This window comes from Odocoileus virginianus, chromosome 32 (assembly GCF_023699985.2).
Source record: "Odocoileus virginianus isolate 20LAN1187 ecotype Illinois chromosome 32, Ovbor_1.2, whole genome shotgun sequence".
In the NCBI taxonomy this organism is placed as follows: domain Eukaryota; kingdom Metazoa; phylum Chordata; class Mammalia; order Artiodactyla; family Cervidae; genus Odocoileus; species Odocoileus virginianus.
The window spans coordinates 7,151,363-7,166,887 of record NC_069705.1 but is presented as its reverse complement, the minus strand read 5'-3'; the positions used below and the strand labels follow the sequence as shown (position 1 = coordinate 7,166,887).

Sequence of the window (15,525 nt, the reverse complement as noted above, 5' to 3'; positions counted from 1 at the left end):
CATCTTTTCCATCTATGTTTGTTGTTTTTCAGTAGTAAAAACTTATTTTTAATGAAGACATTTAAAAACAGAATTTAGTTAAGTTGTGATATATGTAAACTATATATAACAAATCAATGCTTTTAACACCAAGAAACTAAAATATAATTGTGCAAGATCATTGTAAAATATTTTTGAGTTAATTTATACTGAATGCCAGATTGCGTAGTTCAACCGTGATGCACTGATTTAATGCAAGAACATATACTTTGTATTTTGAATATCACTATTCCTGTTTCAATTCCATTTGTCTGTATGATGGTGTGTGACGTCATTGGGAGGTCATGTCATCAAAACACTTTGCATGTGTGTGGTTTTTCCTTTGGGAAATGTTGCACCACAGGATTACAGTCTGCCTCCCCACTCCCCAGAAGTACCTTCTGGTAGTGTTTTCAGACACTTCGAGGGCAGTGTGTTTTAGAGAAAAAATTTATTTCAAGAGGTGAGTCACTTATTCAAGAAACTTTTGGTTCGAGGTTATTATGCTGTACACCGTAAACTCAGGTGTGTGTCAGTTATATCTCAGGGAAAAAAAGAAAGAAAGCAAAATAAATTTTTGACATCTATGAGGCAGTTTTGACCACAAGATAAATTTCTTATACATGGAATAAGGTGTTAGGTCACACTTAGAACACTTGGTGCCAAGAGACAGCCTTACCCCAGTGGGAACCACATTAGCGGAAATGGACCCTGTCACCCTGACGGTTCTCCTGCGTTCCAGAACCACCTTCTCTCAGCAGTTGAAAGGTTTCTGTTCCATAAATTAGTGTCCTTTTTCTGTGACACAGGAAATTACAGATACATTCCACAGAAAAAAATATATATGTATCAAAATCATCCTTGGTGGAAACAAAATCACATAAACAAATAGATTTTGTAGATCATGCTATGAATATTAAGAAAAAGCCTAAAGCTAATAATGTTCCTTAAGTTTCACCAACTAAAGGTGGCTTATCTGGTATCAGAATAGATTCCTATCTGTAAAATACATGGTAACAAACTAAATGTTCATCCTTTAACACACATAAAAAAAGATTTCTAATTGGTACCTCATTATAGGTATGTTTCTGTTCACACTTCTAGAGTCTTAAAAAGAAGTTACTCAAAACAAGCCAAAATGTCCATTGTTTTGTTCAGTGGGTTTATTTCACATTGTCTTCTGGTACCCTTCCCTCCATTCTCTGTCAATGTTTCTCTCTAGACTTATGTTGAACTTCAATCTGGCCTATTTTCACGTGATCACAAATGTAAGTTTAATAGAATATGAATAAGGACTTTCCTGCACTGAGTCCATGCAGCTGTTTTCACACCAGAAATGCTGTCAGCTCAGAAGTAGGTTTTGCATAAAGGTACAGGTTTAACCAACTTTGTGAGGGCTATCACTCTTGTCCCTACATAAACTGGGGGGGAGAGGGGAGGAGGTCATCTTTTTACATGCTTTTCTCTTAATTTATGTTTATCTCTTCCAAGAATTTGGCCCATTCAAAGCAAATGTTTCAGGGTAAGGCTACACACCCTGTCTTGCTTGATAGTGAGAGTCAGCAAATATAGATTTCAAAACCAGCTGCACTGTTTATTACCAATGTGACCTTGTACCAGCCATTTAACTTTGCTCAGCCTCCGTTTCTTCTATAAAACAGAGATTATCCTCAGCTGTACCTAAGTCACAGGATTCCTGTGAGTTTAAAATGAGATCTTGTATGTGAAAACCCATTGTAAACAGTAATGGGTTGCTCTTGATGTTATTTCCCAGAGTATTTAGGACTCCAGATGTACATAGATTAGATGCGATCTGTTCCCGCGAGGCTGCATTTAACCAAGAGAAGATAGAATTGAATACTGTCTCTCACACCACCTCCTCAACAACTGACACATTGGGATTTTTCATTGAAAGAAAGCCTCGTCCTGAATTCCTGTGTCCATAAACTGGAACGCTGTGTGATAGGAGTGCTGAGACCTTCTTATCTCTTGGGAAGGATCGCTCGGACAGCGATGTCCGACAGCGCACCGGCCCTTGAGGATGCCCGGGGCGCTCCATCCCCGAGGCCGCGGTGGGGGGACCTCCCTGCCGGCCTCAGCGGGCTGGCCACGCTTCCCAGGGGGCCCCTGGGCCCGCCGCGGCGCCTGCTTGCCCGGGCAGGGCTGGCCGCCGGCGGATGACCGTGGCCGCTGCCGGGAGCAGAGAGCCGGGCGATAGCGGCTGAGAAGCGCAAGGGCCCGCACCGGGGATCCGCTGGCGTCCGGGGCGCCGGGACTCCGCGCTCCCAGTGCCGGGGCCGGTCTCCATCCCCGACTGAGGAGCTAGCGCCTCACGCTGCAGCTGAGACCCAGTGCGGCCGAGATAAACATACGTGTTTATTGATAAAAAACAAAGGCCAGCACCAGCCCCCCAGATCCCCTGACGGCGGTCGCGTGGTTTCATGCAGAAGTCGCTAAAACTTACAGTTCTAAACACGTTTCCATTTCTTTATGGAATGCACCTATTTGTAAACACTCTCTTCTCAAGCATATATAACATTTAAGCTCTCCTACGTAATTTCATCTTTTAAAGTTTGTTTTTGTTGTTTTGTGGCTTTTTTTCAAACGCCTAGCAGTTTTAGCATATTCTTTATATGAAATCTATTTATTTAAAATCTGCTTGTGTAACGGTCTTCAGGCCTATAAATATTAATAATGGGTGCTTTCCCTCACACAAAATGAACTATCCTGAAAACACTGACGATTAAGAAATAAAAAAGGTCAACAGTTTCCTGTCCCAGAGGCTTTATTCACAGAGTAATGTCCAGAAATATTAATCTCTTTTTCATAAATCTTCTTATCATCTGGCATCGTTTTACTAATCACAGTTGTTCTTTCTGCTGCGCTCCTCTTGCTTTTGAAAGGTTTATGAACTTGTTTGATTCTTCTGTTGTTGCTGTTGTTTTTCCCTAAATGCTGAAATGGGAGATGCTGGCATTTCATAATATGGGGTAATTTTGGAAAGATAGCTTGGTGGCTATAAACTTTTTTGTTCCACGCTCTCAGTTCATTTGTACCTAAGCCTCTATTTCTGTGGCATGTTCTTAATAGAACCATCCAGGCCTTTTGTTGCTCTAAATTTCTGCTTAACTGCTAAGCTTTCTCCTTAATTCTGACTGTGAGCATCAGATTACTGACTCCTCTCTGCCTCAGTCTTCTTGTCTGTAAAGTAGGCTTAATGATAGTGCCTGCCTCAGGAGATGTCATGAGATTCTTGTCCTCTGATGAAGCTGTTTGATTCATAATGTGATTTTGATGCTGCATTGTGAAAAAAATTCCCTCCCAAGACATATGGCTCTTAGGAGATAATCAGAAATTGGAAAACAGAGTATTTGATATTGAAGAATTATTGACAGAAATTTTTAGGCATAAGAAAATGAAATGGTGATTATGAATTTTCTATACATGGTTTCCTTTTAAGGACCCATATTGAGTTCTTTGCAAATGCACCTGTATTTCATTCGCGGTCATCTGCATCAGACGATAGGCTGCCTGTGGAGAGCCTGGACAGCAGGGCCCCGCATGCAGAAACAGCCACGAGGTCCTCGTCCCCCGCTTCTCAAGCAGGCAGAGCTGCCCCAGGCAAGCCAGAAGGTGCTCTGAGCACATTCACAGACGTCACACTCACCACCTCCCCCATCACCTGCCAAATCAGAATCGAGTTGGTTACTCCCAGTCTTTGATTTATGCAAATCTTTATTAGACCAACAGGTAGACCTAAGAACGGCAGCTAATTAACCCTCTGTCTTAGCACAGCGAGGAAGCTGAGAGTGCACATAGCTGTACTGTCGTTGGTAAGAGCTCTGGTCCTTCCAGATGGATTCAGTGGAGGAAGGCCCCTTCCCCGTGGCCTGTCCATACTGTTCAAACGCCCCCCTTCCCCAGCATCACTGCCCTTGGTTTCAGATCTCTTACAGACAGTTTAATTTAAACAACAAATATAATCCTTATCCACCAGTTGTGTCAGATATCTTAACTTTGGTCATTATTAATTGCTTGTCTTTGACCTGGTTATAGTTACATAGTAAATTGTGTTGCTATTAAATATTTAAAAATTTTAGTTGCTAGTGACTGCTGAGTGGTGGGGACCATAAAATAGGATTAATTATTTTAACAGAGATGTTGTGTGATTATTTACACTAAGTTGGTGAGCTCTTAGACTGATGAGAGCTACCTAAATGGAATTTAAGAGGATTCCATTGCTCACGACAGCAACACAAACCTTTCTACTCCTGCAGTTGAGAACTGGCAGAGAATAATTTATTTCACTGAAATTTAGAGAAAACTGCAAAAGTGATAACCTACCTATTTTCAAAGCAGGCTATCTTAGCAGGAATGCCAAAAAGAAACGTTGATGTTTCTAAAACAGACATTACAGATGGCTGTGTAGACATCAGATTTCTTCTGATGCCTTTGACTTTTTATTCAAGTGAGAAGCTTAAAAAGTAGATAGACATGGTGCAACATACAGCTAACTTCAAGCTATTTTCTTTGTGAAGACTTGGCTTCCCTTTGAGAATATTGCATGCTAAATTCCAAAAGTCATTCTAATCAGGACTTCCAAATATGGATATAGATAGTCTATAATTTGCAGTCATTTATCCTCTCAGCCACCTCATACAAGGAAAACAAAGCTGTAGTTGTATGTCGTTAAATCAGTCTACCTGGTATTTTAAACACCCAAGAGTAAATAAAGTTCACAAAATGTACTGTGTGCAGGGCCTCGGCTCTGGCTCGGGAGTCACTGCTGCTTCCTGGGGACCCTGCTCCCGTGGTGCCCAGAGGCTTACTCAGATAGGTTTGGAAACATGCTGTGTAGGGTGTGGAGGCTCTAGAAAAACTGAGGCTTCATTGAGAAGAATGAATAAAATCAGGGAATGTGCATCATTAAAGAAAATATTTCAATTGTGTGAATTAAGTTTCACAGAAATTATTCTATACCATCATAAATTAGGCTTTAAAAAAAAAAACAGAAAATAGCAATTCTGAGCTATTCACCTCAATCTATATATTTATAAATGTGACATTTAAGTGCTATTAAAAAGGTTGTTTCCCTACTTTGTCATTCTGTAGAAAGGCATCCTTTATAGTTGCCTTACAAGGTATTTTGGTATTTAATAATGAAACTGAAAGATCCAGTTGGGTGCAGCATTTTGTCCAAGAATGATTTTCTAGGAAGTACAGAATGCTAAAGGAGAGTTTAAATTACCTAACCATGGGTTTGGACTTCGGACTGCCATGCAGTGAAACAAGTGAAGAGGATTGCCTTTGAGACGAAGGGCTGGCAGGGGAGGACTGGGGGCTTCAGCGGGTAGGTGAGAGGCGAAGGCACAAGTGTGCCAGCCTGCCCTGAGTGTTTTTCCTTGGTGTAAGCGAGTGTGTATCTAACACAGCCATCTCTTGGCTGTCTTTCCTGAGCAGCCGAAGTGCCTAGGTTAAAGAGAACATTCGCTGTTTATTATTTTTTGATAGATCATTCTCCAAAAATGCTAACCTTCCGAAGCTTTGTTGCTTTCCTAGTTAAACCCATTGCCTTGGTAGGGCTGGTTCTTTTAAAATGGCAAAAACTACTAGACTTTACCGTTCTTTGCTGATACGTGGGAAGAGCCTAACTTAAAATGTGCCAGTGAAGTTTCATCTTCACAACTTAGGCAAAGGGCGGTCAGGGGAGCTGCTGCCGATGGTAGCGAGGAGAACACATCCATATGTTTGTCAGCGGCTTCTGCTCTGGCTTCCGCTTCCTTCTCTGACCAGGAGGAGCTGCTCTCCGCGTTCCTAAAGCGGGGAGCGGACCCTGGGCAGTCCGATCCGCTCTCTTCTGGACCCATCATGAGGTCATCCCCTCATCCTCCATAAGGAGTCTGACTCTTGTGTCCTTGGACAGCGTGTCCACTCAAAGTCTCATCATCTCAGGGCAGTTAAGAAGGTTAGCCTGATTAGTAGGCTTTTTAATGAATTGTGGAAATTTTACATGAGTGAAGACCCAATCCCTTTAAGCAGACATAGGAAACATTGGTAAATGTTTAGACTGGGCACCCTGGACTCTGCTTTACCAAGGAAAGGAGTGAAAGTGGGTTTTTCACATTCAGAAAAATAGAGAAAATGATTATCATGAACCCTAATGTATCCCCTATTCTAGATTCAAAATGTACCTTTATATTGGGGTTGGGGTATCTTTACATGTTAGCAAGTGCGATTTTAGACAGGCTGACTAGTCTCAGATAGTACTGCTTTCTACAATTCATTTTCATGCTAACCCTTTTTAAAAGAAATGGAAACTGCCAGCTTCAGCACAGGTTTTTGCCTCAGAGATAAGTTAATACTCAGTTCTGAAGGGTGCATTGTGTGTTGCCTTCAGAAACGAATGTGGAAGGTAGGCCACTGAATAAGGTCTTTTATAAGGTTTTATAAGGAGAAATGAAGATAAGCTATTTAAGTGACACCTGTTTAAAATTGTTGACCATACCCTTATTGTTATTAATATGGAAATTTTATAATTCTGAAAAATTTAATAAAAATCCTCTAATTGCCCAGAAATTCACTTATGTAGACAAAACATTCTATGATTTAATGTTTTGCCTTTTTAATTTGAGTATTTGAGATGGTGTTACCTTGGGAAAATACCATTGTTAGGAAAGTCTGAAGACTTAACATAACCCCAGCCGCATCTAGCCCCCTTACAGCTCAGTAGTCATCTGTATTTCTCCTTGCTTTCTGTTTTTCAGTATTTATTGACTTATTTGGCCGCGTTGGGTCTTTGTTACAGCACTCGGATCCTCACTGATCTCGCAGGTCTGTCCTTGAGGTGCGTGGGCTCTCTGGTTGCAGCTTGCAGGCTCCGTCCCTCCGAGGCGTGCAGGATCTTGGTTCCATGACCAGGGACTGCAAGGCAGATCCTTGACCACTGAATCAGCTTCTCCTTCCTTTCTAACTCACCGTCCAGTCAATATCTGATCTGGACAAGGGCGCTCGGTAACAGCACATGCAATAATTCTTATTTTAAAAAGAAGGTGCAGACTTCTAAAATGCAGACTACTTATTCCTACCCAACAGCAATATCATCTTTCCCTTTTTCTCCTGTGTCTGTTTGTCCTTTAAGAGATCCTGGAGCCCTATGCTTATTATGGGTGTTGAATTTCTGGTTTGTGTCATGTTAGTGAGAAATTTGAACATTAAGTAGTATAGGAGTTCCTTTAAACCACAGGCATATGTCTTTCAATGACAGGTGTGTTCCTGGTGGAAAAATTCCAAATCACTATATTTTAGGTGTCTTTGAAGAACCTTCTGCTGAAGAGTATTCTGAGAAACCAAGTGAAGCATTTTTAAACTTGAATAATGATTGTCTCCATTTGTTTTTTCTTAAAAGTACAGAGTTTTCCCCCCTAATTCAGCACTGCGTTTCCTGTGAGGTGAAGTGAAGTGAAAGTTGCTCAGTCGTGTCTGACTCTTTGCAACCCCATGTGGTCCATGGAATTCTCCAGGCCAGAATAGTGGAGTGGGGAGCGTTTCCCTTCTCCAGGGGATCTTCCCAACCTAGGAACTGAACCGGGGTCTCCTGCATTGCAGGCAGATTCTTCACCGACTGAGCTGTCAGGGAACCCCCCCCCGCATTACCCCAAATAAGTCATATTGTTGCGATACAGGTGCCTGGGCCCGCTGACAGCAGCCGGCGCAGTGTGCCTGTGGGCGGGACAGCGGGCGGGCCCTTGTGGGGTGACGTCACGTCGGCGGAGCGCCCCTCCATCACCGCAGGCCCCGCCCCCGACTCGTGTGCAGACCGGCCCCGCGGTGGGAACGCGTTCATCCACACTCAACTCAGATCCTCGAGGGAAGCTGGTATAGTGGAGAGGCCTTTTTTCTTCTGTTTTTTAACCGGACAGTCCCTTCTGTTGGCCGCACCAGGCCTGGGTTGCTGCGCACGGGCTTCCTCTCGTCGTGGCGCGCGGGGCTCGTCTTCATCGCGATGGGGGGCGTCTCACAGCAAAGGTTTCCCTCTCGCAGAGCCCAGGCTCCCGGCTCACGGGCTCAGGAGTTGTGGCCCCCGGGCTTGTGGGATCCTCGCAGACCAGGGACTGAACCCGTGTCCCCTGCGTTGGCCGGTGGATTCTCATGCACCATGCCACCAGGGAAGTCCAAGGAGACGTCTTTATAGTATATTGAGCTTTGGACGCCAGCATTAGGTTTTTAGAAGAAACACTCTGGAACAGAGCACCCAGCTGCAGTGTATGAATAAATAACCCTGCTTCCCGGGGGCAAAGGCGCCGAGAGTGCCAGCCGCCCTGCTCCTCCTAGAAGGAAACATTTACTCTGGGCATGTGTTATCTAGGGAAAGGTCACATAAGGCTGCTGTATAACCCTAGCCCTGGCTTCAGCCTTGTCCAAAATACGTCTGTGTCTGCAGAGAATGCATCTTTTCAGTGGAGTCACATTCCGAATACCATGACTAGCTTAGGCTTGGGATGGATCACATCTGAGCTACTAGGGAAGGATAAAAATGGGAGAGACCTAGTACCTAGTAGACGCTTAAGAGATCAAGAAGAGATGGAAGGAATACACATATAAAACTGTGTAAAAGAAGAACTATATAAAAGAAGATCTTAATAAACCGGATTACTACAATGGTGTTGTTAGTCACCCAGAGCCAGATATTCTGGAGTGCAAAGGCAAGTGGGCCTTAAGAAGCACTGCTGTTAATAAAGCTAGTGGACGTGATCAAATTCTAGCCTAACTATTCAAATCCCTAAAGGATGATGCCTTCATGGTTTTGCATTCATTTTGTCAGCAAATCTGGAAGACCCAACAGTGGCCACAGGACTGGAAAAGGCCAATCCTCACCCCAATTCCAAGAGGGGCAGTACCAAAGAATGTGCCGACCAGCGGGCAGTGGCACTCATCTCCCACGCTAGTAAGGTCACGCTTAAAATCTTGCATGCTAGGCTTCGATATTATGCAAACCAAGAACTTCCAGATGGCCAAGCTGGGTTTAGAAAAGGAAGAGGAACTAGAGATCAAATTGCCAACATTTGCTGGATGATAGAGAAAGCTAGGGGATTTCAGAGAAACATCTATCTCTGTTTCATCAACTACACTAACGTCTTTGCCTGTGTGGATCATGGCAAGCTGTGGGAAGCTCTTAGAGAGATGGAAATACCAGACCATCTTACCTGTCTCCTGAGAAACCTGTATGCAGGTCAAGAAACAACCTGTTAGAACCCAGTATGGAACAACTGACTGGTTCAAGATTGAGAGGAGAGGAAGCAGGGCTGACTGCTGTCACCCCGTCTGTTTAATCTATACGCTGAGCATGTCATGAGAAATGCTGGGCGAAATGCTGGGTGAGTCACAAGCTGGAGTCAAGATAGGCGGGAGAAACATCAACAACCTCAGATATGTGGGTGATATCACTCTAATGACAGAAAGCCAGGAGGAACTAAAGAGCCTCTTGATGAGGGTGAAGGAGGAGAGTGAAAGAGCCGGCTTAAGATGAAATATTTTAAAAAATCCAAGACCATGGCATCAGCCCCCTGACTCATGGCAGATAGAGGGGAAGAGGCGGAAGCAGTGACAGAGCTCCTGTCCTTGGGCTCAGAATCACTGCAGACGGTGACGGCAGCCATGGAATCAGAAGAGATTGCTTCTCAGCAGGAAAATGATGACAAACCTAGACAGTGTGTTGAAAAGCAGACACATTACTCTGCCAACGGAGGTCCATACAGTCAAGGCTGTGATCTTCCCAGTGGTCACGTACGGTTGTGAGAGCTGGATGGTAAAGAAGGCAGAGCGCCGAAGAACTGATGCTTTTGAACTGTGGTGCTGGAGGAGACTCCTGAGAGTCCCTTGGACTGCAAGGAGATCCAACCAGACACTCCTAAAAGAAGTCAATCCTGAATATTCACTGGAAGGACTGATGCTGAAGCTGAAGCTCCAGTATTTGGTCATCAGATGGGAAGAGCTGACTCACTGGAAAAGTCCCTGATGGGAAAGACTGAGGGCAGAAGAAGAGGGCGTCAAAGGATGAGATGGCTGGACGGCATCACCGATGCAAAGGACATGAACTTGGGCAAGCTTCAGGAGATGCTGAGGGATGGAAAAGCCTGGAGTGCTGCAGTCCATGGGGTCGCAAAGGGTTGGACACGACTGGGCAACTGAACAACAACAATCACATCTGAGTTCTAAATAGCCTGTGTCCAATCTGGTAAAAGTTTCTAAGTGAAAGATGACTGTTCGTGGGAGGGTTTTGTTTGCTTGTCTGTCCAGTTCCCTGGAAAGCTGATTTAAAGGCACAGTTATTGTAACTAGGTGAAGAAGCCTTTGGCTTATATGCAGAAGTTACATTTGGGGATCTCAGTTCAGGCCATGTGTGTCTTCACAGTGTGGATGAGGATACCTCAAGTGAAGAAGAAAAGGGTTCTAGAGGTATATACTCCTTGACTGTGTATCTGGAGTGGCTTTTTCTTTTTTCACATAGAATTATCTTTATTGTGTTTTCTTATAAAAATAATACATACTTACTAAATTTTTCATAAATCAACTATCATTTAAAGGGAAGTATTTAATTTCCTTTGAGGCTCTGCAAACTTCAGTTCAGTGGTGGTGGTGGTTTAGTCGCCAAATTGTGTCTGACCCTCTGCGACCCCGTGGACTGCAGTCTGCCAGGCTCCTCTGTCCATGGGATTCTCCAGGCAAGAAGACTGGAGCGGCTTGCCACTTCCTTCTCCAGGGGATCTTCCCGACAAGGGATCGAACCCAGGTCTCCTGCATTGCAGGCAGACTCTTTACTGACTGAGCTACAAGAGAAGATTCAGTTCAGTGAGACTCAGGAAAGTATATTTGTTCTTTAAGTTTTTCTCATCTGGTGTAAATTTCAACTCTTAGCCCTTGCTTTGACCTACTTCTGCTTAACATTCCCTGTGCCTATTTTCTTGTCCCTTAATATAAATCTAGATGTGGATCAGCAGTTGCTACCAGTTTTTGTTATCAAGTCTATTGCTGTCTCTGTAATAAAAACCTCTAATTTTTTTGTTTACAAGTCAATCTCATTAAAAAGCTGCTCTATATATTAACTTTTGATGGAAATTCTCTTCATTTTACTTTTTGGAAAATGTCTCACAGGGGTTTTCCTTTTTAGAAATCAGCATTCGTCTACTTTTTCCTTAGAGAAACATGTAGTACAGGGTGGAGTGGTCAGAAGGAGTGTTTATCCGTTTCTACACTCTCCCCAAACTGATGTCTTCCTCCACTAAGATCAGTTAATGAATGTATTTCTCGGTGTAAAATTTACTCAATTTCCTGTATTTGAGGTGTGTTTCTCCCCCTAAGTTACCTTCAGATCTCTGACGTTTGATGTTCTTTTGAATATTGGCTAAAGCTGTTGAAATTCCTGTTCCACCCTTGTCAGTGAAAGGCTTTGAAAACACAAATAGGAAATTGAAAAGTGAAGCAGACCCTTAACATAAACAAATGCCATCTTTACTCACATGGAAATGTGACTTTCACTTGGAACTCTCTATCCAACCAGTGATTCAAAGACTGTCTTTCCCTTACTTGAGAAATTGCTGAAGAAGCAAGAACATTTAGGCTAGATTTTAATGAACTTCTTCTTCCTGCTTTTTTAAAACTTTGTATTTATTTACTGACTCCTCTTCTTGGCTGAGCTGGGTCCTGGCCGCCGCTCGGGCGTGCTCCAGCTGCAGGAAGTGGGCGCTGCCCGGGGTTGAGATGCCGGGGCTTCGCCCTGCCTGGCTTCTTGTGCAGGGCACGGGCTTCAGTACTGTACCCACGGGCTCAGTTGCTCTGCCACACGTGGGATCTTCCCAGACCAGGGATCCAGCCCGTGTCCCCTGCATTGGCAGGCGGATTCCTTACCCCTGAGCCACCAGGGAGGTCCTCTTTAATTATTTCTTAAATTAAGATCATTTAAAGATAAAGATTGCAGTGATGAAAAAGGACTCGTTAATGCCCCTCGGTTCAGGGTAAAGCAAGTTTTGTTTTAACTGATAGGGAAAGAATTATGCAAGACTTGTATCTTTTGGGTCAAAGGTCTTTCCTGTTCCCCTAGATAACCTCTCCTAGTGGGTGTTTTGTTTTGTCTTTAAAGTTTAGGCCAGTAGGAAGTGTCTCACTCTTTAAATGAGGCCTCTTTTCTTCTGTGGCACATCTTTATTTTCACGCTGGTCTGAGGTAGTTCAGCACGAGTGTAACGCTCAGGCGCAATCGCTCCATTAACCCTTGTGACGAGCACACACGCTGATCATCCCCGCTGCGTTTCTACACCTCCATCCACGCGCTTTATTATGACTTACTCTGTTTCTATGGCAATTATTTTATTGAGCATAAGTATTTTATTGCAAATCATTTGACTCTCTTTTGGCAGAGTGAGGCATATAATAAGAGGTTAAAACTTCCCTTGTGGTAGGTCCAAGGGGAGCATTTCGTAATGACCCAGCATTCTCCGCCTGGGTTTATTTACAACTCTGCCAGGAGAGACATCACTGTGTCAGGCTTTGCTCGGCAGTTTCCTTCCAACAAGATGTATTTTCCCTGTCTGTTGTCCAGCTATCCTGTGATCTCCAGGCCTCCACACACACGGAAAGGTTCCTGCTGTTATTCCCAGGCAAGGATTTGCTCCAGGTGTCTTTTCTACACTTAGAATATGTCTTAATGGAAATGATGAGATTGTTAAGTAACTGAAAATAGTCTGTGTAATGCTGTTAGATTTTCACTCTATGCCACTTTTGAAACTCCAAGTTCTATTTCTTGGTTGGTTACCTTCTTTTGAAATTCAGACTTCCCTCCCCACTCTGTCCATATCTATAATGTCATGGTTTGTTAATGCTCATTGGGAGATGGAATCATTCTAATGATATTTACTGTCAGAGACACCTGTACATGCTTTTCAAAAGACATAGCTTGGATTTTGCTGCTGCTGTTTAGTCGCTAAGCTGTGTGCAACTCTTTGTGACCCCATGGACTGTAGGCCTCCAGGCTCCTCTGTCCATGGGATTCTCCAGGCAGGAACACTGGAGTGGGTTGCCATGCCTCCTCCAGGGGATCGTCCTGACCCAGGGATTAAGCCCACATCTCCTGCATTGGCAGGCATATTCTTTACCGTGGACCCACCTGGGAAGCCCGGCATGGATTTTACTTGATGTAAATTTTAAAACTGAATACATTTTTAAAACGTGATGGCTCAGCAGGTAAAGAATCCACCTGCCGATGTAGGAAACACAGGTTCGATCCCTGGGTTGGGAAGATCCCCTGGAGGAGGGCATGGAAACCCACTCCAGCGTCTTGCCTGGAGAACTCCGTGGACAGGGGAGCCTGGCGGCCACAGTCCACGGGGTCGCAGAGTCAGACACCATTGAGCCACTCGGCGAGGCAGCACAGCCTGCCTGTTACATACATAGTAGTTTGCGATTCTTCATCTCCTTCCCTTTTCTTGTCCGCCCCCCACGCCTCTACTGGTAACCACTCCACATCTGTGAGGCTGCTTCTGTTTTGTTATATTCATCTGTTAATTTTTTTGGATTCCACATGTATAGATGAACACACACAGTGTTTGCTTTTCTGACCTACACCACTGACTGTCATATGCTCTAGGTCCATACATGTTGCTGCAGATGGCAGACTTTCATTCTTTTTATGGCTGAGCTGCATTCCATTGTGTGTATATATGTATATATCTCACATCTTCTTCAATCTGTTGACGGGCACTTAGCTTGCTTCCATGTCTTGCCAACTGTAAGTAATGCTTTTATAAACACTGGGATACATGTATCTTTTTGAAGTCGTGTTTTCATTTTCTTCTAATATATACCTAAGAGTGGAATCGCTGGATCATGTGGTAGTTCTATTTTTAATTTTTTGAGAAATCTCCATACTGTTTCCAGTAGCGGCTACACCAATTTACATTCCCACCAACAGTGAATTAAGGTTTCCTTTTCCCACATCTTTGCTGACATTTATTGTTTGTGGTCTTTTTGATGGTGGCCATTCTGACAGGTGTGAGGTGATACCTCATGGTTTTGATTTATATTTCCCTGAAAATGAGTGATGTTGCAAGCATCTTTTCATGTGCCTGTTGACGGTCTGTATGTCCTCTTTGAAACAAATGTCTATTCAGGTCTTCTGCCCATTTTTTTTTTTTTAAATTGGGTTGTTTGTTTTTCTGGTGTTGAATTGTGTGAACTCTTTGTATATTTTAGATACTAACCCCTTACCAGACATATCATCTGCAAGTATCTTCTCCCATTTAGTAGGTTGTCTTTTCATTTTGTTGATGGTTCCCTTTGCTGTGCAAACGCTTTTAAGTTTAATTAGGTCTCGTTTGTTTATTTTCGCTCTTACTTCCCTTGCTTGAGGAGACAGGTCCAAAAAAGTATCGCTAAGACTTAACGTCAAAGAGTGGATTCCTATGTTATCTTCTAGGAGTTGTATGGCTTCAGGCCTTACATTTAGGCTTCTGATCCACGTTGAGCTTGTTTCTGTTTACGCTGTGAGATGATGCCCCAGGTCCGTTCTTTTACATGCAGCCGTCCAGTTTTCCCAGCACCATTATTGTCTTCTCCCCACGCTGCTTCTTCACTTTTTTTAACCTTTCTTTCACCCAGCAAAATGTTTTAAAAAAAAAAAAAGGAAGGAAAAGTTTTAAAAGAAGGAAATATAAACTATCTTTCTGATTTATTTTTACTTTGCAAGAGCTTTATTTATTATTCTCTCTATAGCCAGATGACTTAGCCTGTAGCGTCTGTTGGCTGAGGACAGCCCTGGAATATTCCATTTCGCTCCACGTGCCAAGCGGTGACGCTTGTTCTTCTGGCGTGCCGAGGCCGGAGCGGCCGCCAACTCTCAGAAGGGGGCTGGTGTCAGCTCTGAAACTGCGCTGAGCACAGAGAGCGGCCCCGGAGCAGGCGCTGCTCTCAGCCAGGACCGCCCTGCTCAGTGCCGGGGCCTCTTGCTTCAGCTGACCAGCTTCTTTTCCTAATCTAGCTTGGAAAATATATTAAATGCAAGCGCTGTGTTCTGTAAGTGCCCCTGCCGAAGCGGCATCAGACACACAGCACGATGATCTCATTTGGGTGTTCTCAGTGTCCTTGTCCTGTGTATGGATGGCGGCGTTTTTCTGTATTTTATTTATTCTGGCCGTGCTGAGTCCTCGTGGCTGTGCCCGGGCTTTCTTCCGCCGTGCCGAGCGGGGCCTTCCCGGCAGCTGCAGTCTTGGCCTCCCCAGGGCGGCGGCTGCCCTCGGTGCAGAGCCCAGCCTCTGGGCGTGTGGCTCAGTCGCTGTGATGCTTAGTTGCTCTGAGGCAGGTGGAACCTTCCAGACCAGGGGTCGAACCCATGTCCCCTGCCTTGGCAAGCGGGATGTCATGCCCTGAACCACCAGGGAAGCCCTGGGGGCAGGACTGACAATGAAAACACCAGAGCTGGTGCACCGTGTAAGAGGTTTCTGTTGTTCGGCTCCCAGCT

The 15,525-nt window shown here is 44.2% G+C and overlaps 1 protein-coding gene across 3 annotated transcripts in view; it reads left to right on the top strand.

The window, feature by feature from the left end:
• Positions 1–15,525, top strand: part of UBE2E2 (ubiquitin conjugating enzyme E2 E2) — a 356,286-nt gene that overhangs the window by 301,844 nt on the left and 38,917 nt on the right. The gene's annotated exons all lie outside the window — the stretch shown is intronic.